The sequence below is a fragment of the Mustela nivalis genome (genome assembly GCF_964662115.1).
Source record: "Mustela nivalis genome assembly, chromosome: 20".
In the NCBI taxonomy this organism is placed as follows: domain Eukaryota; kingdom Metazoa; phylum Chordata; class Mammalia; order Carnivora; family Mustelidae; genus Mustela; species Mustela nivalis.
The window spans coordinates 36,317,680-36,339,843 of record NC_139039.1 but is presented as its reverse complement, the minus strand read 5'-3'; the positions used below and the strand labels follow the sequence as shown (position 1 = coordinate 36,339,843).

General features: G+C 42.1%; 1 pseudogene across 1 annotated transcript in view; it reads right to left on the bottom strand.

Moving 5' to 3' along the window:
• Positions 1–4,429: 4,429 nt before the first annotated feature.
• Positions 4,430–22,164, bottom strand: part of LOC309855394 (tubulin beta-5 chain-like) — a 40,168-nt pseudogene continuing 22,433 nt past the window's right edge. The window contains exon 3 of the transcript XR_014316617.1: positions 4,430–4,501. The product of XR_014316617.1 is annotated as a tubulin beta-5 chain-like (transcript). The remainder of the gene's footprint in view (positions 4,502–22,164) is intronic.

Genomic DNA, 22,164 nt, shown 5'->3' with positions numbered 1-22,164 from the left:
CAGTCACAGAACAAACACAAATCTTACGATGAGAAGAGACGTGTTTCCTCCCACCGAGTAGTTGACAGACCCGGTTTATTTTGAGCTATTTTCCACATACACCCAGGAGATTTTCAAATTCATAGGTCATGTTTCCATGTAAACAAGCATCTAATTCAGCTGTTTAAGTGCAAAAACAACCTCAAAATAAGTAGTGCATATTAAATAGTATATTTGTCTCTGATCTCTAACTTACACTATAGTATATTTGTCTCTGATCTCTAACTTACACTAAACAGATGTTGAGATTTGGTAGATTTTTAGGATGCTTCTCCTCCATTGTTTCCTAACTCTCTCTGGCACTAAAATGCAGCCATCCAGGAAAGGACTGTGCTGAGGTAGTGACAGTCTTTCACTCCTGCATCTCTGGGATCTAGAATAAGGCCTGGCATGTAGCAGGTGCACAGCATGTTCCAGAGCCTTCCAATAAAGACCTTGAGGACACGATGCTGAGTGAAATGATACACACAAAGAAAGACAAACATTGCGTGGTGTCACTTACAAGTAGAATCTTAAACAAAACCAAAAACAAAAGCCAAACTCACAAAAACAGAGTAAAAAAGTGGTTGCCAGAAGATGAATAGATAAAGAAGATGTGGTACATATACACAATGGAATACTATGCAGCCATCAAAAGAAATGAAATCTTGTCATTTGCAGCGACGTGGATGGAACTAGAGGGTATCATGCTTAGCGAAATAAGTCAAGCGGAGAAAGACAACTATCAAATGATCTCCCTGATATGAAGAAGTGGAGATGCAACATGGGGGCTTAAGTGGGTAGGAGAAGAATCAATGAAACAAGATGGGATTGGGAGGGAGACAAACCATAAGTGACTCTTAATCTCACAAAACAAACTGAGGGTTGTGGGGGGGAAAGGGGGGATGGGAGAAGGGGGGTGGGGTTATGGACATTGGGGAGGGTATGTGCTTTGGTGAGTGCTGTGAAGTGTGTAAACCTGGCGATTCACAAACCTGTGCCCCTGGGGCTAATAACACATTATATGTTTATTAAAAAAAATTTAAAAATTTTTAAAAAATGCATTTTTCAAAAAAAAAAAAAAAGTGGTTGCCAGAGCTGGTGGCAACTGGGAGGACTCAGTAAAAGGAGACACAATTTCAGCTGCAAGTGGAATAAAGTCTGAAGGTCTAATGTGAAACATGTGTTACTGAGTAACACTGAGAGTGTTACTCTCAGTGAGTAACACTCTGTCATGTAATTAAAACTTGCTGAGAGTATAACTTAAATGTTCTCTCTCTCTCTCTCTCTCTCTCTCTCACACACACACACACACACACACACAGAAATTACAAATTTACTGTGATGGGGGTTGGAAAGGCTCTGCTATTGTGAATGTTTGCTGTAGAATCCAATGGGAATTGCAAATATGTACATACAGGTGTTTGTAAATAGATTTTTTATCTTCTCATTTGATCAGATAAAATTCCTCCTCTTTATTTTTTTTTATTTTGTTGGGGCTATCATAGATATTTAACATAGGAAAATGTGTGGACTGAACTGACCTGTCCCTCCTAAGCCAGAAAACAGAAACAGCCAAGCCTTATTTTCACCATGGGGGAGGGGGTTCTTTCCTTGTTTTTCTAGAATGGCTTTACACATGGACACCAAAAGGGACAAGGGGATCCACTAAAAATTATGCCATCCAGATCCTGGACTATATAGTTCCTCCAAATGCCTGATGAAGAAAAAACTACAAAGCTCGTGCCATGTATTTCTGGGCATTCCTCTTTACATAGTTTTGTGTGATCCTTAAAACCACAATTTATGGTGGAATGTTAAAAATAAATTTTTTTAATGGTATTTTTTCCAGTCTCCCAGACTTAGATGCACTATCATTCTTACCAGGAGCTACCTTCCTTCCCTAACCCCTTCCACATAGTTTCTAAATGTTAATCCTGTGTCTCATCATATGAACTTATATAATAAAGTAAGTTCAATAATATTAGGCCTCTATTTTGACCATGTCACTGCAGATGCAGTTGCTTTTTCTGAACCCAACTAAGGGAGGGTGAGTAGCCCCTGATGCTCAGAGCTTTGGGTCTTTGTACTCCAAGATACTTAGAGTACCTGCATTTCCAACACCCTCACAAATAACACTGTTGAGAGAGAATTTCACACAATAGAACTTTTTTTCTTAGAATAGTCCAAATATTAAACTAATGAGAGTTAAATTCTCCTTATGCCTTTGCAGGTTTTTGCCCACATTTTATATCAGGCAGCGGGACCCCAGGTGTGAGAAAAGGGGTTATTTCAAAGTCATTTTCCAGATAGCTTCAAGTACCATCCCGTCTTCTGCAGGGAAAAAGCTAGTGAAGAGGTATCACTCTTAGTGATGCTTTTTAGTTATAAATGTACATAAACCAAGATCAAAAGATTTATCACACTGCCTGCATGCTGCCTGGAATTTCTCCTTTCTCAAAAGCCTTTATGGCCACATTGAACACAAAGCCCTTTCCTATTTGTCTACCTGCAAATGCCTACTCACCCTTCCTAGGCTCAACAAGGCTTAGAAAACCCTATGGGCTGTTCCTGACCCGATCAGGGTCCAGGTAAACTTACCCACTCTTGTCTTGTATAGTACCTCCACTATGCCCCACACAGACCTTGATGAGAACATGGTAATACTCCAACAGATGCTGAGATTTTTTTAAGGAAAAGGACCATCCTTGCATACACAAAGCGGAGCATCGTTTGAGCACATGATATATTTTCACTAAGTATTTGTTGAAAGAATCAGTAAATGGGTAAGTCATGAAATTCAAATGATCCACCCACTTATCCAGTCCTCCAAAGACCTTCCTGAATCACTGGAAATGAGCTGAGAGAGCTCAGAGCAGTGCCCTTTCAATCTGCCAGTATCCTTTGGGATACTTGAACTGAAAACAGTAGAAACAAACTCTGGCCAAAAGTAAAAAAGCATACTAACTGGTAGGATAGGTCTAACTAAGAGAACCAAAGGAAGGCTGAAAAACTCTAGGATTCAGCAAATGTCAAACAAAGTCAAAGAGCTCTTGGGGTACCTACTGGAAACCACCGTCAGGGTGAATAAGCTCCCCCAGTTTTCAGACCTGGTCATCCCACTCAAAATTGAAATTCCAGAACACCTGATCTTGGCCTGATTTGGAGCAGACAGCAATCCTCTACAAGGGAGAGTCAGTCAACTTTCTTGGCTGTGCCATCTGCGTTTTTATGATGGGGGAAGGATTTGCAGCAAAAGAAAAACTAGTCTGCTGCTATGAAAAGGCAGCAAAATAGATACTGGGCAAGAAAAAAATAGTTTTGACTGGCGTCCTCTATCTTTATCTTTGCTCTGATAGAACTTATTGCTGATTCTTTCATTCAACAAAATCATATTAGGAAGCTGCTATGCCAGGAAGCACTCAAGCAGCAAGGATGTAGCAATGAATAAATCTGACACCTCCCCCTGCTCTCACAGATCTTACATTAAAATCAAAGGAGACCGACAATAAACAAATACGCAATACGCCGTGAGCCAATTAGTGAAATGGAGAAAAATGAGTCAGAAAAAGTAAATACTGCAGGTGCTGAGGGATGGATGTAATTGCCACTTCATAAAGGACGCTCAGGGAAGGAAGGCTTCTCCTATAAGGGGACATTTGAGCAAGAACCTCCAAGAACAGATGGTGAGCCATGCTGGTATCTGGGGAAACGGGAGGAGGAACATTTTAGGGAGAAATGGGGATATTATTGGGAATGTAAATTAAGGGTAAGGAGACCAGTGTACCCAAAATGGGGCAAGGAAACATTGTAGCAGAAGAACCACAGGGGTAAATAGCAAGACACATTATACATTTATAACCATAATAATGATAATAATTATAATTATAATCCTATTATAACCATTAATATTCTACAATTATGCCTATTATCTATAATTACAGTTTTATTAATAGATAACACTCATTTTTGATGACCTTGGTACAATACATTGATTTTATTTTGAATGAGATGGGATTTTTTTTGGAGGTTTCTGAAACACATCTAATTTATATTTTAAAATGGTCCCCTTGATTTTTGTGGGCAAAACAGACTATGTGGGCAAGAAGAGAAACATGGAACCTTGTTATGTTGCTGTTATAATCCTGGTTATTTATAATTTTTCCTTGGAGTAGACTGAAGGATGTAAAGACAGATTCTGAATGTGTTTGGGGGTGGGGTAGCACCAGCACAACGAGCGGTGAGTTACGGACTATGTGCACTAGGAAGGAAAGTATTGAGCCTGATCAAATGCAATGATGGAGTTTGTATTTATCGGATAAGAGAAGAATATGTAAGGTGGGCAGAAATTTGATGGCATAGGGTAAGCAGGTAACAGGAATGCAGGTGTAGACATGCTAATTTATACGTACCTGTTGTAAATCCAAGGAAAGATGTCCAGCTGAAGTCAGATGTGGATGTTCATTTGGGAGGAAGGTCCGACCTAAGAATATAAATTTAGAAATCATGTAGGTAAATATTGTTTTTAGACATATTTTCATTTCTGTCTTTTGTTAACAATCAGTTATTTCATCCAGTCCTAGGCTTTAAAACCTAAGCGCGTGGCACTCCGATTTTAGAGGTTAAGAACCTGAGTAGGACCCATCAAAGGTGATGAAGAGATAGGGTCAAAATTGTCACAAATTAAGACAGGGATGTCCCAGAAGTCAAATGATACAAGAAAGACTGAAAACTAGTGAGAACATACATATGGCCCAGCCACTGTGAAAACAGTTTGGCACTTTTAAAAATACTTTAGAAAAATTACAATCCTGAAATTCTACTCCTAGGTATCTACCCAAGAAATTAAAATCTGTGTTCACACAAAGACATAGGCACAAATGTTCACCACAGCATTAAACAGAATAGCCCAAAGAGGGAACAAAGTGCCATCAGCTAATGAGCTAATGAACACAACGTGGTCCATGCGACCATTGATGACTACACGGCAGTAATAAAGGAAAAAAAAAAAAAAAAGAAGACATCCTAGAGCATGGATGAACCGCTGACCCTGTAGTGAATGTGAACTAGTAACTGAAGGAAACGAGACAATAAAACCGCATATTCTATGACTCCATGATATGAAATGTTGAAAGAAAGAAAGAAAGAAAACAAAGGAAAGAAAAAGAAAAAAGAAAAGAAAGAAAAATTGAAAGGAAAGGAGAAGAGAGGAGAGGAGAAGAAACGCGGGCAGGGGAAGGGAGAAGAAGAAGAAGAGAAGAGAAGAAAAAAAGAAGAAAGCAAAGAAAGGCAGGCAGGTGCACACAGAACGCTTCGTGGCTGCTGGGATCTAGCGGCTGGGATGGAGAACACGCGCTGAAAGGCACCATCACTGAACTGTACACTTAAAATGGTTGTGGTTTACTGCATGCAGATAATACCTCAATCAAGTTGTTAAGAGGAAAAAAAGTAATCCATCAAGTCGGATGACCTTAGGATTTTGTCACCCGGAGTTACAACTGCAATTGACAAGAGCTGCTCGTGTGGTCTAGTGGAGCCCCGGAAAGACAGTGGGAGGACAAGCATTGAACACTGAAATCATACTTCAGTTCATCCAATTATTAGATAAAGATGGTTTCCCTATAACTGCTTAACAAAAGCTGAAGAAAATCAAGTTAGTATCCACAGTCTCCCAATTTTTCACACACAATATTCAACAATTAACCTAAAATCACCAGGCATGCCAAGATGCAGTACCAGGGAAAAATGACCTATCAGAAACAGACTCAGGGTCTGGAGTTAAGGACATTTACTTCTACTTAAAATAGTGGTGATTAATATCATCAGAAAAATAAATGAAATCATGAATTCTGGTCATCTGGAATTTTATAAATTCCAGAGAACTAAAGATAGTGGGAATTATAGAATTGATTAAGAACTGAAATTAATAATTCACTTATTGTGTTAAATGGTAGATTAAACACAGAGAATTAATAATGGTCAGTAGTCAATATCCAGATCCTTCAACATGAGGGGGAAAAAAGATGGGAAATAAAGAAAATGTTGAGTTCTACTGGACTTGATAAAATCCTGTAACATCTATGTATTTACTGGAATCCTAAGCAGAAGAGAGAAACAGGACAAAGGCGTTCTTTAAAAAAGAAATTCTCACCAAGAAATATTATAGCAAAACTGCTGAAATCTGAAGAAAAAGAAAATAATCTAAAGAATTCAGAGGGAAAGCAGCATATTGCCTCAAAAAAAAAAAAAAAAACCACCAATGAGGTTTATAGCTGATTTCTTAACAGAAATTATAGAAACCAGATTTCAATGAAATGACATATTCAATTTCTGGAAGTAAATACTTGCCTACCAAAAAAAGGTGTCAAGCAAAACTATTTGACAAAATAAGGGGAAAAAATTTTAAAACAAAGAACAATCACACAGCAGCACCAGACACCTCTTAAATGAAACACTGTCCACCAGTTTCCAGTGGAAACAAGATGAATGCAAAAGGAAGCACTGAAGTTTCAGAATGAATACAGAGCACTGCATGAGCAATGATAAAAGGAACTACGTGGATGAACCTAAATAAATATTGATGGTGTAACACAAAAAATGAAAATAATAGTAATGATGAATTCTAAATAAACATAAAATTTAAATATATAACAAACACTTAAGGCATCTTTATTTGTCCAGGATTGGCAAAAGGTCACATTTCTATTATGTAAGGCAAGGCTGAATGATGTAATCTGCAGGGTAACTACTGAAATGACAAACGAACAGCTCTTTACTCCCTCCATCTGTTCAAGCTGACGTGACAAGATAATACTGCAGCCTGGGAGCCTCAAACAACAGAAATTTGTTTTCTCACAGTTCTAGAGGCTGGAAGCTCAACACCAAGGCTGGGCAGGGCTGGTGTCTGATGAGAACCGTCTACCTGTTTTGCAATAAGCTGTGTTCTGGTGTCTCTTTCTCTTCTTATGAGGACACTGATCCTATCAAAGTAAGTCCCCCTTTATGCCCTCAACTTACCTTAACTACCTCCTTAAAGTCTTTATCTCCAAACAGTCATGTTGGGGGTTAGGACTTCAATATTAAATTTTAACCAAGGGACATGACTGAGTCATTACAATTACTGAAGAAGATTAAATGGATTAAAAATATTTTATTACTCCCAAAGAAGAAAAAAAGAGAAGAATGAAAATATAGAAAGATTTGGTAAATAGAAAAATAATAGAATGACATTAGAAATTGAAATATATCACTCAAAATAAACCCAATCTCTCTATTCTAATTAAAAGACAAAGATTAAAAGAATTTTAGAAACAAACCCCAACTATGTTGAAAATACATAATTTAAAAGGATACAGAAAATTACAAACAGGATGGAAATTTAGATCATAAAACAATAATTAAAAAAATGATGGTATAGAAGATTGACCATACTGACCTCAAAACATTAAGAAGAGAACTACCATATGATCCAGGAACCACACGACTGGGTATTGGCCAAAAAAAACCTACACACTAATTCAAAGGGATACATGCACCCCAATGTTTGTAGCAAATTATGAAAGCAGACCAAGTCCCCATCGCCTGATGTATGGATAAAGAAGATATTACACACAATCGAATATGACTCGGCCATAAAAAGAATGAAACCTTGCCATTTGCAATGATATGGATGGAGCTAGAGTAGAATGTTAACTAAAGTAAGTAAAAAAAAGACAAATAACATATGATTTCGTCTGTATGTTGAATTTAAGAAAGAAGCAAGCAAATAGAAAAAAGAAAGAGAGATACAAACCAAGAAACAGACTCTAACTGTAGAGAACAAACTGATGGTTCCCAGAGAGGAGATGGGTGGGCGAGTGGGGGAATGTGGCAACCCGTTGCCGCCATTACAAGATGGCGCCGGAGAGCCTCGTAAACAAGTGGTTGGACGCGTGGCCTTAAGCTTATTCTGCCCAGCAACAAGGCTGACCTATCATAGTGAGCCACGTACCCCAGAATGAGACACGCCCCAGCTAGCCTGTATATATGTGCAGCCCTGGCTCTACCCAGGCGCTTCCTGCTTCCATCACCCTACAAACCTCAACCAAGTGCACTTCAATAAAGCGTGATAGAGAAGAATCCTGTGTCGGTGGTCTTCCTTCCTCGCGGGCGAGCGTTGGCGGACCACAGCTGGTGCCGAAACCCGGGATAGTTCGGCGGACACCGCGGGGAGCCTAGAAAGGATTCAGAACTCTACATGCGAAGTGGTCGGCGCCGGTAAGTATTCCCCGGTATGTTATTTTGGACACTTGAGCCTTGGGTAGCTGCTATAGCTATAATTGTCCTTGCAGTTGTAGCCTTGCCTTTTTGCTTTTGGATACGTGAGTGCAAATATCCAGACTTCGTGAGCCCCATACAGGCACATGCGTGCTTACGGGACGGAAAACACGTAGAGCATCTGAAAAAGGGCAGGCGTGCTTTAGCGGAACATCAGGACAGCCTTTCGGAATCAAGTAGTATAAAGGAAGGGGGAAACAAAAAACAAATGAAGAAGTCAGAAAAGGGATATAAAAGAAGAAGTGAAAAACAAAAGGAAACAGATGATAAAAGTAAGCACAAAAAACATCAGGCAACCGCTCCCAGTGCACCCATCTACCCGAGTGTAGATGAGTTCTATGAGGAATTTGCCGCTCTCAGTGTAAAGCAAGAGAGGGACTCGGGAGATGACTCACTAACGGAGGACGAGGAGGAGGAGTTAGAGGAAGAGGCGGCTAGATATGAGGAGGAGCGATATGGACTGCCGCCTCCGGCAAGAGCTCCGCCTCCGCCTTATCCAGGCAAGCAGAACGGAGGGGCCCATAGGCTCTCTCGAAAAACGCTCAGATGCCTTGCTGAGTTCACCCCGCTGGACGCTGTTGCGTTCCCTGTCTTTGAAAACCAAAACCAGCAAAGATATCATGAGCCCATACCCTACAAACAGTTGAAGGACTTAGTAGAGGCCGCCCGTACTTGGGGGCCCAATGCACAGTATACGTTAATTTTACTGGATAGGATCACCACCGCAGCCCTGACACCAAATGATTGGTGGGAGATAGCTCGAGCGTGCCTAAACACAGGACAGTATCTAGACTATAGAGCAGTGGTTACAGAAGCCGCGCATAATCAGGCGCGAGTGAATGCTCGTACACCAAACACAGCACCCTGGACTGCTGATATGCTACTGGGGCAGGGACAGTGGGCTGAAAACCAGACGGCCTTCCCGGTGCCTGTTTATCAGCAGATCGTAGAAATATTTAAAAGAGCATGGAGGATGATACCTAAACGGGGAGAGGTATCAGGAAACCTGACTAAGATAATCCAAGGACCGAATGAGCCTTTTTCAGATTTTGTGGCTAGAATGATAGAGGCAGCTGGAAAAATTTTTGGAGACGCTCAGGAGGCCATGCCTCTAGTGCAACAGCTTGTTTATGAGCAATGCACTAAGGATTGCCAGCGAGCGATCACACCATGGAAAGGAAAAGGTTTAGATGCGTGGCTAAAGGCCTGCAGAGAGATAGGAGGACCACTCACCAATGAAGGACTGGCCAGAGCTATGATAGCGGCTACTAAGCACGGGAGACGTGATGGCTGCTTCATTTGCGGACAGCCGGGACACGTAAAGAGAAACTGTCCTAACAAGGAAGGCTTCAGGGCAAAGGGACCAAATACCAAGCAGCCAGGGACATGCCCAAGATGCAAGAAGGGGAAACATTGGGCCAATGAGTGTAGATCCACAAAAGACATTAATGGACAACCTATAAATAACCCATATGTCCCGGAGTCAAAAAACATGCAGAGGGGCCCACGCCCTCAGGGCCCGAAAATATATGGGGCGTTTCAGGAGGGGATCCTTCAGCCGCCGAGAGCACCCGAAGAGCCACGACAGGCTCCGCGGGGCTGGACCTCTGCGCCACCGCCGGACTGGTTTTAACCCCTCGTATGGGTATACAAGCGGTTCCTACTGACATGTCAGGACCTCTTCCTGTAGGCTCGGCTGGGCTGGTTTTAGGCCGATCATCCAGCACCATGAGGGGCTTATTGGTCCTCCCCGGGATCATTGACCCAGACTATCAGGGTACAATTAGGGTTATGTGTCACTCACCTTTTGGCATTGTCTCCATTGCCCCTGGGGACAGAATAGCCCAGCTGGTAATTCTCTCATCCTTGCATGACCGTTTCCCCGCCCAAAATAAGGTCAGAGGAGATAAGGGCTTTGGATCCTCTGGAGTCGATATGGCCTACTTATCTTTGGAGCTAACAGGTCGCCCCATGTGTAGTTTGGAGATAGAAGGAAAGGCCTTCACCGGTCTAATAGATACGGGGGCCGACCGAAGCGTCATGAGCCAACGATTCTGGCCAAGGAATTGGCCGCTGCAAAAGGCCTCTCAAACATTACAGGGGCTAGGCTATCAAAACACACCTGAGATTAGTGCAAAAACTCTACATTGGAGGATGGAAGGGAACAAAGGGACTTTTCAGCCGTTCGTACTGGACCTTCCCATCAATCTCTGGGGAAGAGATGTCCAGAGTCAATTAAATCTAATTCTGACTAATGAGGGAACGCTTTCCAAACAGAGCAAAGATTTGATGATGAAACAAGGCTATATGCCAGGCAAAGGCCTAGGTAAATACTTGCAGGGAGAATCAGAGCTAGTCAGTCCTAGTTTGAAAAATGATAGAAAGGGATTGGGTTTTTCCTAGGGGCCACTGATGACTTTCTAAAAATTCCATGGAAAACAGATAAGCCCGTGTGGGTCAATCAGTGGCCCCTTTCAATAGAAAAGCTCCATGCGGCACATCAAATTATTGAAGAGCAACTGCAACTAGGGCATATTGAAACATCCACTTCCCCTTGGAATGCACCAATATTTGTAATAAAAAAGAAGTCAGGTAAGTGGAGACTGTTACATGATTTGCGAGCCATCAATGCACAAATGGCTGTAATGGGGCCAGTGCAAAGAGGTCTCCCAACTCTTTCTGCCCTGCCTAAAGATTGGCCGGTATACACTGTGGACATTAAAGATTGCTTCTTCTCTATTCCATTACACCCGGAAGATAAGAAGCGTTTCGCCTTCACGGTCCCTTCCATAAATCATGAAAAACCTGACTGCCGTTTCCAATGGCGAGTCTTACCTCAGGGAATGGCCAACAGCCCTACTATGTGCCAGTTATATGTTAGCCATGCATTAGATCCAGTTAGGTGTGATTTCCCTGATGTCCGTGTGATACATTACATGGATGATATTCTCTTAGCTCACCCACGGAAGGAGACCCTTGATAAAGTGTTGATAGCGGTAGATCTAGCCTTGAGAAAAGCAGGACTTCTCATTGCCCCAGAAAAGATACAAAGGACTGAGATAGCTGAGTTCTTAGGGACACGTATCACAGCACAGCATGTGAGGCCTCAGAAGATAAAAATTGCCAAGACTTCCCTTAAGACATTAAATGACTTCCAAAAGCTGCTAGGGGATATCAATTGGGTAAGAAGCTATCTCCCGGTGACCAGGGATGAGTTGAGACCATTATTCCAGATCCTAGAAGGTGATCCTGATCTGAGTTCCCCTAGAACTCTGACACAGGAAGGCTTACGCGCCCTGGAACTGGTAGAAAAGGCGCTGGAGGGTGCACAGGTACAACGTGTCGACCCTCAGGTACCCCTAACTTATTGCATTCTCCCTACTGTAGGGAGCCCTACGGGGGTGTTTTGGCAATCAGCCCCAGTATGGTGGATACATGGACACTCACAAGGTCAACGTGCCCTGCACTATTATCCTGAGGCCGTTGCCCATACTGCTCTAGTAGGCCTAAAATTCTCCATCACCACTTTTGGGTACCCACCGGATAAGTTAATCATACCTTATACCAAAGAACAAGTAGAAGTCCTAGCGGGCACGATGAATAATTGGGCTATCTTGATGGCAGCATATGTAGTTAATGCTGTCCGTCAGCTGGAAGTGACCACTTACATCAAGGAACAGAGCACTGTAGCCTCTATCTTTACTCAAATACAAAATTTAATATTCGGCCGTGATAAGCCCTTTTACATTGGACATATACGAGCCCACTCAGGCTTACCGGGCCCGTTTTCTACAGCCAATGAAGTGGTTGACAAACTCACCAGGGTATCCATGGTAATGGCGACACTAGACCCCGTGGCTCAAGCCACAGATTTTCATACAAAGTTTCATGTGCCAGCAGACACACTACGACTCCAATTCAAAATCACCCGAGAACAGGCTCGAACAATCGTTAAGTCTTGCAAATCCTGTGTTACTTATCTCCACCCACCACATATAGGAGTCAACCCTCGAGGTTTAAAACCTCTTACATTATGGCAGATGGATGTAACCCATTTCTCTGAGTTTGGCACTCAAAAATGGGTCCATGTGTCTGTAGATACTTACTCAGGTGTTGTGTTTGCATCAGCCCTGACAGGAGAGAAGGTTACTCATGTGAAAACGCACTGCTTGCAAGCCTGGGCGGCCTGGGGCAAACCCATGAACTTAAAAACTGATAATGGCCCTGCCTACACGGCAAAAGGCTTTAAATCCTTCTGTGCCCAGATGCAGGTCCAGCATACTACAGGCTTGCCATATAATCCTCAAGGACAAGGTATTGTTGAGCGCGCTAACCGCACGCTTAAAGAACTAATACAAAAACAAAAAGGGGGAATAGAGGCGGTTATGACCCCTCGAGATCGCCTATCCCTAGCAATCTTTACTATCAATTTTTTAATTCTGGATGCCAATGGCAAAAGTGCGGCAGATAGACATGCAGAAGAGGCTGAGGCCATAAAGGAACGTGTAATGTGGAAAGATATACTGGATAACAAATGGTATGGACCGGATCCCGTGATTAGGAGATCCAGGGGAGCTGTTTGTGTTTTTCCACAGGACCGCTCGGATCCGGTGTGGGTGCCATCACGACTGACGCGAAAGTTGGATAAAAGAACCGATGACAACACCAAAGAAGCAGACATGGACTCCAACCCTGGAGATGCTGATAGTGCTGATGATCTGCCTGACCAGAGTTGAGGGAGCTACCTTTTGGGCCGTTTCAAGAACATGGCCCATCCCCATGCCAGTCACAAACGCGACAAAAATATTACCCCATCTGTATGTTCCAGAATGTGTTTTTGATTTACCCTGTAAACAAATCAATAATAAGGTACAGCGTTATAACGCTACAAATTTCAACCTTCAAGGCACCTTGTGCTTTACCACTCCTGGAGTAGGAGTCATGGGCATGCTAATGTTTGCAGGACTACTGGTGGCTTTGTTCTTAATTCTGAGGGTAATGAGGGCTCGCAGAAGAGAGAAGGTGGCCATAGCGCGTGCCTTTGCCGCTATAGGGGCTGGAACATCTCCCCAAGCTTGGCTCAGCATGTTAAATGAAACATAGGTTGTGCTCTTGCACTCGGAGGGCTTTGAGTAGCCCATTGCACCCGAATAGAGACAACCTTGCATTTTCCGCGGGTGGTTTGCACCTAGGAGTGCACAGGGTGAGCCACCCTGAAAGTCATGAGTGTCTGCATACGGGTACCTCCGTTTCTCTCCCGTCCCTAGGCAAAGGAGGACATGTTTACTAGGGGACACTCCTCTGATTTTAGCCATGACTGCAAAATAAAAGAAAAAGGGGGAGATGTGGCAACCCGTTGCCGCCATTACAAGATGGCGCCGGAGAGCCTCGTAAACAAGTGGTTGGACGCGTGGCCTTAAGCTTATTCTGCCCAGCAACAAGGCTGACCTATCATAGTGAGCCACGTACCCCAGAATGAGACACGCCCCAGCTAGCCTGTATATATGTGCAGCCCTGGCTCTACCCAGGCGCTTCCTGCTTCCATCACCCTACAAACCTCAACCAAGTGCACTTCAATAAAGCGTGATAGAGAAGAATCCTGTGTCGGTGGTCTTCCTTCCTCGCGGGCGAGCGTTGGCGGACCACAGGGGAAAGAAGAAATAGTGGAAAAGAAAAAAAATGGAGCTCACGACTGAATTATGTCCCCCTCAAATTCATGTACTGAAGCCCTAATCTGCAGTGTGGCTATATTTGGAGTAAATAATTAAGGTTAAAGGAGGCCAAAGGATGAAGCCCTGATCTGATAGGATTAGTTGTCCTTCTAAGAAGAAGCACCAGAGCTCTCCCTCTGCCCTGTGAAGACAGAGTGAGAAGGTAGCCAACGCAAGTCAGAATGAAGATTCTGTCCATAAACGAAATCAGCTGGCACCTTGATCTTGAACTTCCTGGCCTCCAGAACTGTGAGAAAATAAATTTCTGTTGTTTAAACTACTCAGTCAACAATTTTTATGGCATCCCAAGCAGACAAAGGCAGATGATAAGCTATATTGACAGAAGACAAAGCAGGTTATGGCAGAAACCACACTGGTGATTGAGGTATTTCATAATAACAAATGGAGTAATTCTAAAATTTTAAAGAATTCCTAATTTGTTTACACATAAGAATGTAAATTTGACATATATAAAGTGAAATTTAAAATCTGCAATTTTTTTTATATACATCTCACAGTAACTGACAGAACAGGTGACAATCAGTAAGGTACCAGATAACTTGAAACACATAATAAATCTGTCTCAAGCAACATATAAAACACTGTATCTAATAGCTACGTATACATGTGTCTTGGATTCACAGAAAAACATTAACTGGAAGTGTCGTTATGTAGGAACTAAAAGCAAATTCACAAAATGTCAAAGGACTCTCATGATACAGGGCGTGCTCTTTAATCAAGTGAAATTAGAAAATATTTAAAAAGTAACTTAAAACATCTCAAGTATTTTGAAATATAGAAATGCACATTAAGAAAACAACTGTTGTCAAAGAAGCAACGTAAATGGGAATGTGAAAATACTAGGAAATGATCATGACAACGAGTACTGCTGTGGGATGCAAGGAAAGCTACAGATTGGGAGTGAATGTATGCCCGAAAACCTGAGTGACGAAACACTGAAGACCAATGAGAAAGAACCAACCCAAACAGGCAGAAGGTAGGAAATAATAAAGAGCGAGGTTTAATGACATAGACGAGAGAGAGTTGAGAAAGGCTTTATGCTCAATGATTGATTTCTGAAAAACTAATTGATAAAATAACCTCTTAGTAAGAGGAATAAAAATGGAAAATAAAAAGTACCAACACCAGAAATGAAGACAAACACTCCCGGTATATAATAACCTTTTGTAAAAACATTTAGGAACAACTCTTTGTTGATAAGTAAAACATATGGGGGAAATTGACAACCACTATTTTAGAAGAACACAAATAACCAAACATTAGATGCTCTAACGAGGGGCACCTGGGTGGCTCAGTCATTAAGCATCTGCCTGCAGCTCAGGTTATGATCCCAGCGTCCCAGGATCGAGCCCCAATTGGGCTTTCTGCTAGGCAGAGAACCTGCTTCTCCCTCACACACTCTCCCGCTTGTGTTCCCTCTCTCACTGTGTCTCTCTCTGTCGAATAAATAAAATCTTTGAAAAAAATAGAAAAATAATAAAAGTTCTCCAGTGAAATATTTTCTGTGTATTAAAAAGTGACAAACGTCTTAAAAAAAAAAAACTATACAAAAAAGGTCTTCATCAGTGAATTCTTTCAAAGCTTCACAGAAGAAATAAAGCCAAATATTTACAGACGAAAAAAAAGGAATAATTCTGACTGTTAATTTGTTATGGGGTCAGAAAATCTTACTATTAATATCTCAAGAGCAGATTTCTTTCATAAACATTAGCAAATGTCCTCAACTGAATTAACAATTAAATCATTAACAATAAAATCAGGAGATACATTGTAATACAATGCATATCTGCTTCTGGGAAGAATGGAGTGGATTATGGCAAATCCAACGTCAGTATAAAATCATATAATATATGCCCCTATTTTTTTTTTGCCCCTATTTAAAGGCATAAGAGAAATACTGAAAAATGAGATCTACAAGCCTTTAGATCCTCGCTCATATTACATAGTCCTATTTTTCGGGGATATCTGCCAGCTTCAGGTGCACAGCAAAAGGTATGAATCCAAAGCCACTGTTGCAGACTTGAGAAACAGTTGAGGCTCTGGCCGTCTTCCAGGGCTAGAAAGATCAACATGAACGTGCTGCAGGGACCGGAGAAGCACGGTTCCTTCCTCGGGTACGTATTTTGATGTCTACTGTCTTTTGAAGCTGCACGGGAGGAAGGCTAAATTGGCAAGGAGTCAGCCTCTGACAAGCAAGGAGGCTTTTCCAGTTTCTATAATTTGGAGCCCACAAATATTCAAGCTCAGGAGAGAACCTACAAGTACACCAGGCTTCAGCTCGAGGGCGATCCCTGCCTGCGAGGACATAGCAGGACAGTCAGAAACAGGCTCCCCTTACCAAAATGGCAGCCCCCCCCCCTTAGGTCCAGCTCCTCATTTTGATCCATTCTCTCTCCCTGGCAGAGGAGAGCGCAGTTCCTGCAGGGATCCTCTACATTATTTACAAAACCTTTCTCATTCAATAAAAATGAGTAAGCATGCCTACAGAAAAGGGCATGACACCACCCAGACAACAAAAATGATGATATAAGTAGATCCATATATCATGCAAATATCGAACTTAAAAGACATGATGAATATGTCAGCTGGAGGAAAAAATGAAACTTTGGAGCATCTCACAAGAAAATTAGTTGAAAAAGTTGGTCCTTGGGAAATACAAAACAAGTATAAGACCTGGCAAACATCAAGCAGGAACGATTTCAAAGAAAAGTGGGGAAAACCCAAAATACAATATCAGAAATGAAAAGAGTATGACTCAAAGTAATAGAAACATAAAAAACAGGGTAATTATATCATGAACAACTTTACACTTAGAATTTTGAAAAGTGACTTGAAATAACTAGATTCCATAAAAAGCTCCACTTAGGAAGGAAGACATCAAAATAGAAAATTTGGTTGGTTATAACATCTAAAAAGTAATTTGTAGTTACAAATATTTTCAAAAACAAAACTCTGGGCTCAGGTATCTTCACCAGTAAATTCTTCTACTGAGGAAATAATGTCAACCTAACCAAATTTGCTCAGTTAACTTGACAGAAAAAAATTACTTCCCCAGATTTTTCAAGGTCATTTGATTGTCACATAGTCACTTTGATAGTTGCAGATGATGCATTTGATAAAATTCAAAACCCAGTCTGGCTGAAAAAATTATCACACAAGGAATAAAAGACAATTTAATCTGTTAAAAGGACAATTTAATCTCTTAAAAAATACCCACAGAAAGACCCAAAGAACACACCATTCTTGATCATAAATTACAGCAAATTTATGCGTGTTCTGTGCCTCTAACTTTCTACAGAACAAGGATAGCAATGCATGCAGGTTTAGGAGGATTATTTATGTGCTCACAAAGATGCATTATATGCACGTATTTGTGAAGCACTTTTAAGTAGAAAGATCTCCACAAATGTTCATTATTATTATTATTATTACATGAGCTTAATAAAATTGATGTTACTTGTCAATTAATTGCATACGACAGTTGAGATGGAAAAGGAAGCAAACATTAGCCCCATGGCTTCAAATCTGGGTGATTTTTAAGTTGTGTGTGAAGAATTGTGAGGAACTGGTAGACAAACCAGCTGGCCCCTGACAGTGTCACAGGCAGGGATGGGAGGCTGGGGACTCCTGGGTGAGCAGTGAGGGACAGCTCGTGCCGACAGCAACAGCAGTAGACAGAGGTGTGTCATATTCGTGATTCACATCCCCGGGTCACTAATGATGGGATTTTTTTTCATATAAATGAATTACTCAGAATCGGGATCGTCTTGTGATGTTAAGGCCAGGAACTGTCTTGCCATGGTCTCAGATATATAATCACACACTTCTCTGTCCTCAAGAGCTACAAGGGACCAAACCTAGGCTGGGTTAAAGAATCACGATGATTTACTCATCCTAAGCAGGGATGGGTTTTCCTTTCCTCGCCTTACTGGGGATTTAATTTATTGTCTTATAGACACAGTAGCACAGAATTTGAAAATGGCTTTGTAGAGCCTTTATCTTCCTCTGCCCTGACCTAGGAATTTACTTTATAAAGAGTCCTACTCGGTAGAATTCTAAAGAGTCAGTTATAAGTATGTTTTAAAACGTTTATCATAGTCTTCTCATATCAGATGATAATCTAATTGTTTTTAAACTCCTGAAGCCATGTAAATATTATCCTTGCAAGTTCTCTAAAAATGGAGAAATGCATTACTTTAAAAGAACTGCTTAATAGTCACATCACAGAATTGTGAGTACATTGTTGAGTAATAACTACTCCCCATAATATGCTGACAAAGACAGCCATAAGATGGACAGTAAATTCTATTTTACAGAAAACGGTTAGCTGGTACAGTTGGATGGGAGAATACGAAGTAACAAGAAACTTAAAAAGACACTGCTTTTGAAGGTGGATTATCCTAAACCAGAGAACCGAGAACATTTTGATTTTGTACTTAGCGCAAAAGAATAGGAAGGGGTTTCTGGTAAAATTTAGCTCAAAGTGATGGCTGTCTTGGAAAAATGGGACCTTCAGGTTTCATGATTGTGGAACTAAAATTATAAACAGGAGGAAGTACAAGAGAGCAACAATTTCAAATGATTACTCTAGTTCCCAACTCCTCTATCTGGAGACCCACGATCTTGCGTGGGGAACACGAACTCTAGCTGACCTCCAGCTCTGCCATTTCTTTCCCATCACCTGAGCCCGTTCCCTCCACATGAGCAGACAGTTCTCCGGGGTCCCTTGCATGGCTGTGATGCTGTGTAAAGTGACAGACTGAGGGTCCCTGTGCTCCACACCATCATTTTGGAAATGCCTGCTTAGTGAAGGCAGAGACCTTCTCTCCATCAGAGAGAAGAGGGAGCATGGCTACCGCCTACGGTAAGAGCTCTGGCTTCCTGAGCTCACGGTGTCCCTCCTGTAACAGCCCATCATGCCACCTGGCCCCTGTGTATCACCTGGTCGGAAGTAGGGCTTGGGGAGCTGGCCCCAAAACGAGGCTCCTTTGCCTATCGCTGTTGCTGTGGGCATGAGTCTACCCCTTACTGCTGGCCCAGGGGTCCCCAGCTTCCCATTCATGTGCAGGGCTTGCTGTCACTCTAGAACTTCCTCCCAGTTCTTCCCAAACCACAGCTTCAAAACACCCAGATGTGAAACCTCAGAGTTCATGTCTGCTTGCTTTTCCAACTCAACACTCATATGCAATTAACTGACAAGTGGCATCAATTTTTTAAGCCCATATAGTAATAATAATATTAATCACATTTATGGAGATCTTTCTCTAAGTGCCTTACAAATAGATGCATAGATGCATGTGTGTGTGTGAATATATCATCTTCATAAACCTGCATGCATTGCTCTCCTTTTCTACAGGAAGTTGGAGGCACAGAAAGAACACATAACCTTTCCCAAACCACCAAACCCATAACTAACTACCAGACCCAAGAGTCCAGAACACCCCCTGTTCCCTCCACCTGAGCTCTCAGTCACTCTGCTATGTGTCTCTGTAGTTAATTTCCTCCTATGTCCCGCTCTTTCTTCTTTGCTGTAGTTTCTAAGCTCCTGGGCGGCCAAAGACCTCATAGTCTAACTTCATAGTCCAATTATAAAATAGGAGCACAACTTAGTTAATGCAAGTAGACCGAGCTGATCTCTTTAGACAGTCCAAGAAAAAGTAAAAGGGAGGTGAGGATAAGAAGGGATTTGTCCTACTTTCAAGTATCCAGGAAAGATTTCTAGAGAATGAAACACCAATCTGAGTGAAATCGTATCATTGAAAATTCAGCCCCAAATCTCAGCTAAGCTCTCGACCCCATGGAGAAAGTCTTCTTTCTGAGAAAGCTCTTCACGCCACCAGAAGTCAGTGGGCTTCCAGACTTCACGACCCACTCCCAGACCCCACTGACCACTCCGCTCACTAGGTAAACACGTCGATGACTTCATTAAGATGACAGGGCACCACTCCCCAAAATAAGAAGCTAAAAATAAAGATCCTTAAAGAAGTTAGTCTGAAAAGGCTACATACTGTGATTCCAACTCTACGCCATTCTGACAAAGGCCAAACTTTGGAGGCAATAAAGAGAGCGTGGCTGCTGGGGTGGGACGGGGTAGGGAGGATGAACAGGTGGAGCACAGAGAACACTTGGGGCCATGACAACCGTGATGCATGACGCTCTGATGATGGAAGCACGTCATTATACATGTGTCCAAACCCAATGAGTGTGCCCCAACAGTGAGCCCTAACACAAGCCATGGACTCTGGGTGATAATGTGTTGTGTAGGTTCATCAGCTGTGGCAAACGTACCACTATGATGAAGGATGTCAGTCGTTGCCGGCGGGGGGGGTGCTGTGCATGTGTTGGGGGCAGGGGTATATGGAAAATCTCTGTACCTTCCCCTCAATCCTATTCATCTAAGCCCGCTCTAAATAATGAGATTAAAAATAAATAAATTTTTAAAGATACCTTGTGACCCCTGCATCCCTACAAACAAACATCCATGATTACTCAGGACTCCACGTACAGAGTTTCTCTCCATTTCCTCTCTTCACCTATTTGAGTTCCCACTCCTTCACCGTCACTACACTTGTACTTGATTCCATTGTCTACAAATACTTATTTCATCAATTAATTCCCCTTAATTTTGTATCTTTAAAATGTTCCTTTCCCATCTGTCCCTCCCCTTCCCTATAAAATTTTCAATTGTTTACCACTGATTTTTAAAGACCTACTATGAGCTCCAACAGCTAAGCTTCTAGAAAGAAGCATCACGCCACTGTCTTCACACTGTAACCTCCACTTCTTCCCTGTAGCCCATCATTTGCCACACTAGTTTTCTGAAGTCATTCTCTGAAATTGTCCATCTCTGATAGTGATTAATCACGATCAATATTCCTGCTCCTTTTAGCACTGAAATCCAGTCTCCCCTTCGAGACTTTCTCTTGGTTTGGTTTTCACTGCACATTCACTTGTAATATTCCTCCTAAATTTGTGATAATTCCTTCTCATGCTCCTTCAAGGTCAGGTTAGCTGCTGCTTGCCTCTCGAATAGTGAAGTTGATCTAGATTATGTTCTGAACATCTTCTCTTGGTACTCAAGGATCTCCCCCCAGGCAATCTTACCCGACCCATTTCCCAGCACCTACAGATCAGGTACTGAATTTGACTGTGGCTTCCTAGAATCCTGAGTTAAGAATGATTCTACAATTAACCATGGGTTTAGAGAGAAGGACTATGAGTGACTAGTGGCGTCTTCCATGGACACAGAAGATGCAAAGGCTGTGTAGACCCACATTTGCCATTTTGTGCATATATGCTAATAATTGCTGAATTCTTTTCTTCTATTCAGATGCAGGTATCTATCTGTGACAATGCTATGTAGACCTATCAAAAGACTACACACACAGTTTGCTAGAGCATCAAATGCCAAGTCTGAAGATATACAAAATATTTTGCTTGCATGATTGACACAGGCTGTAAGTCAGAAAGCCTGAATTTATCACCTTGTGCCAAACCTCTTCTTCCTCATATCTTCCTTATTATGAATTGTGCCATTCAAAGTCAGAGCCACCACGCAGACAGCTGCATAGGTTGGATTCTTCAAACTCCAGGGGCTTCTACTCACATAACAGACAATGTTTGTGGACCCCCTAGACTCGTGTGGTGCAGTAAACCTGTCACTCCCTAAAAATCCAAGCCCAAAATCTAGGTTCCACCATGTCCTGAAGTCCAGTAGATCAATACAGCCTCCTACTCCAACCCTCTTGCCAAACTGCCTTATCTCCATGCCCACTCCCAGTGCTTTGGTCACACGGTTGGCTTCTAGTGTAAGCCCTTGCCAAAATCTGTTTCCATTCATGGTCCCTTCTCATCAGTCCATCTGTACACTACATTAGGCAGAGTCAAGTATTTGGAACACACTGGTTATGACATTTCATATTTAAAACACCAAAACCTCCACATCAACCTGCAGCATGAAACCCAAAATCCCCCAGCCCGGTGCTCTGTCTTCCAACATCACAGCCTGCCTCCCTCTCTATCCGAATCCAAGGCAAATCCTTGACAGCAGCATCCCTGCCTCACACCTCACACCCCCTGCTCCCACCTTGGCAAAAAA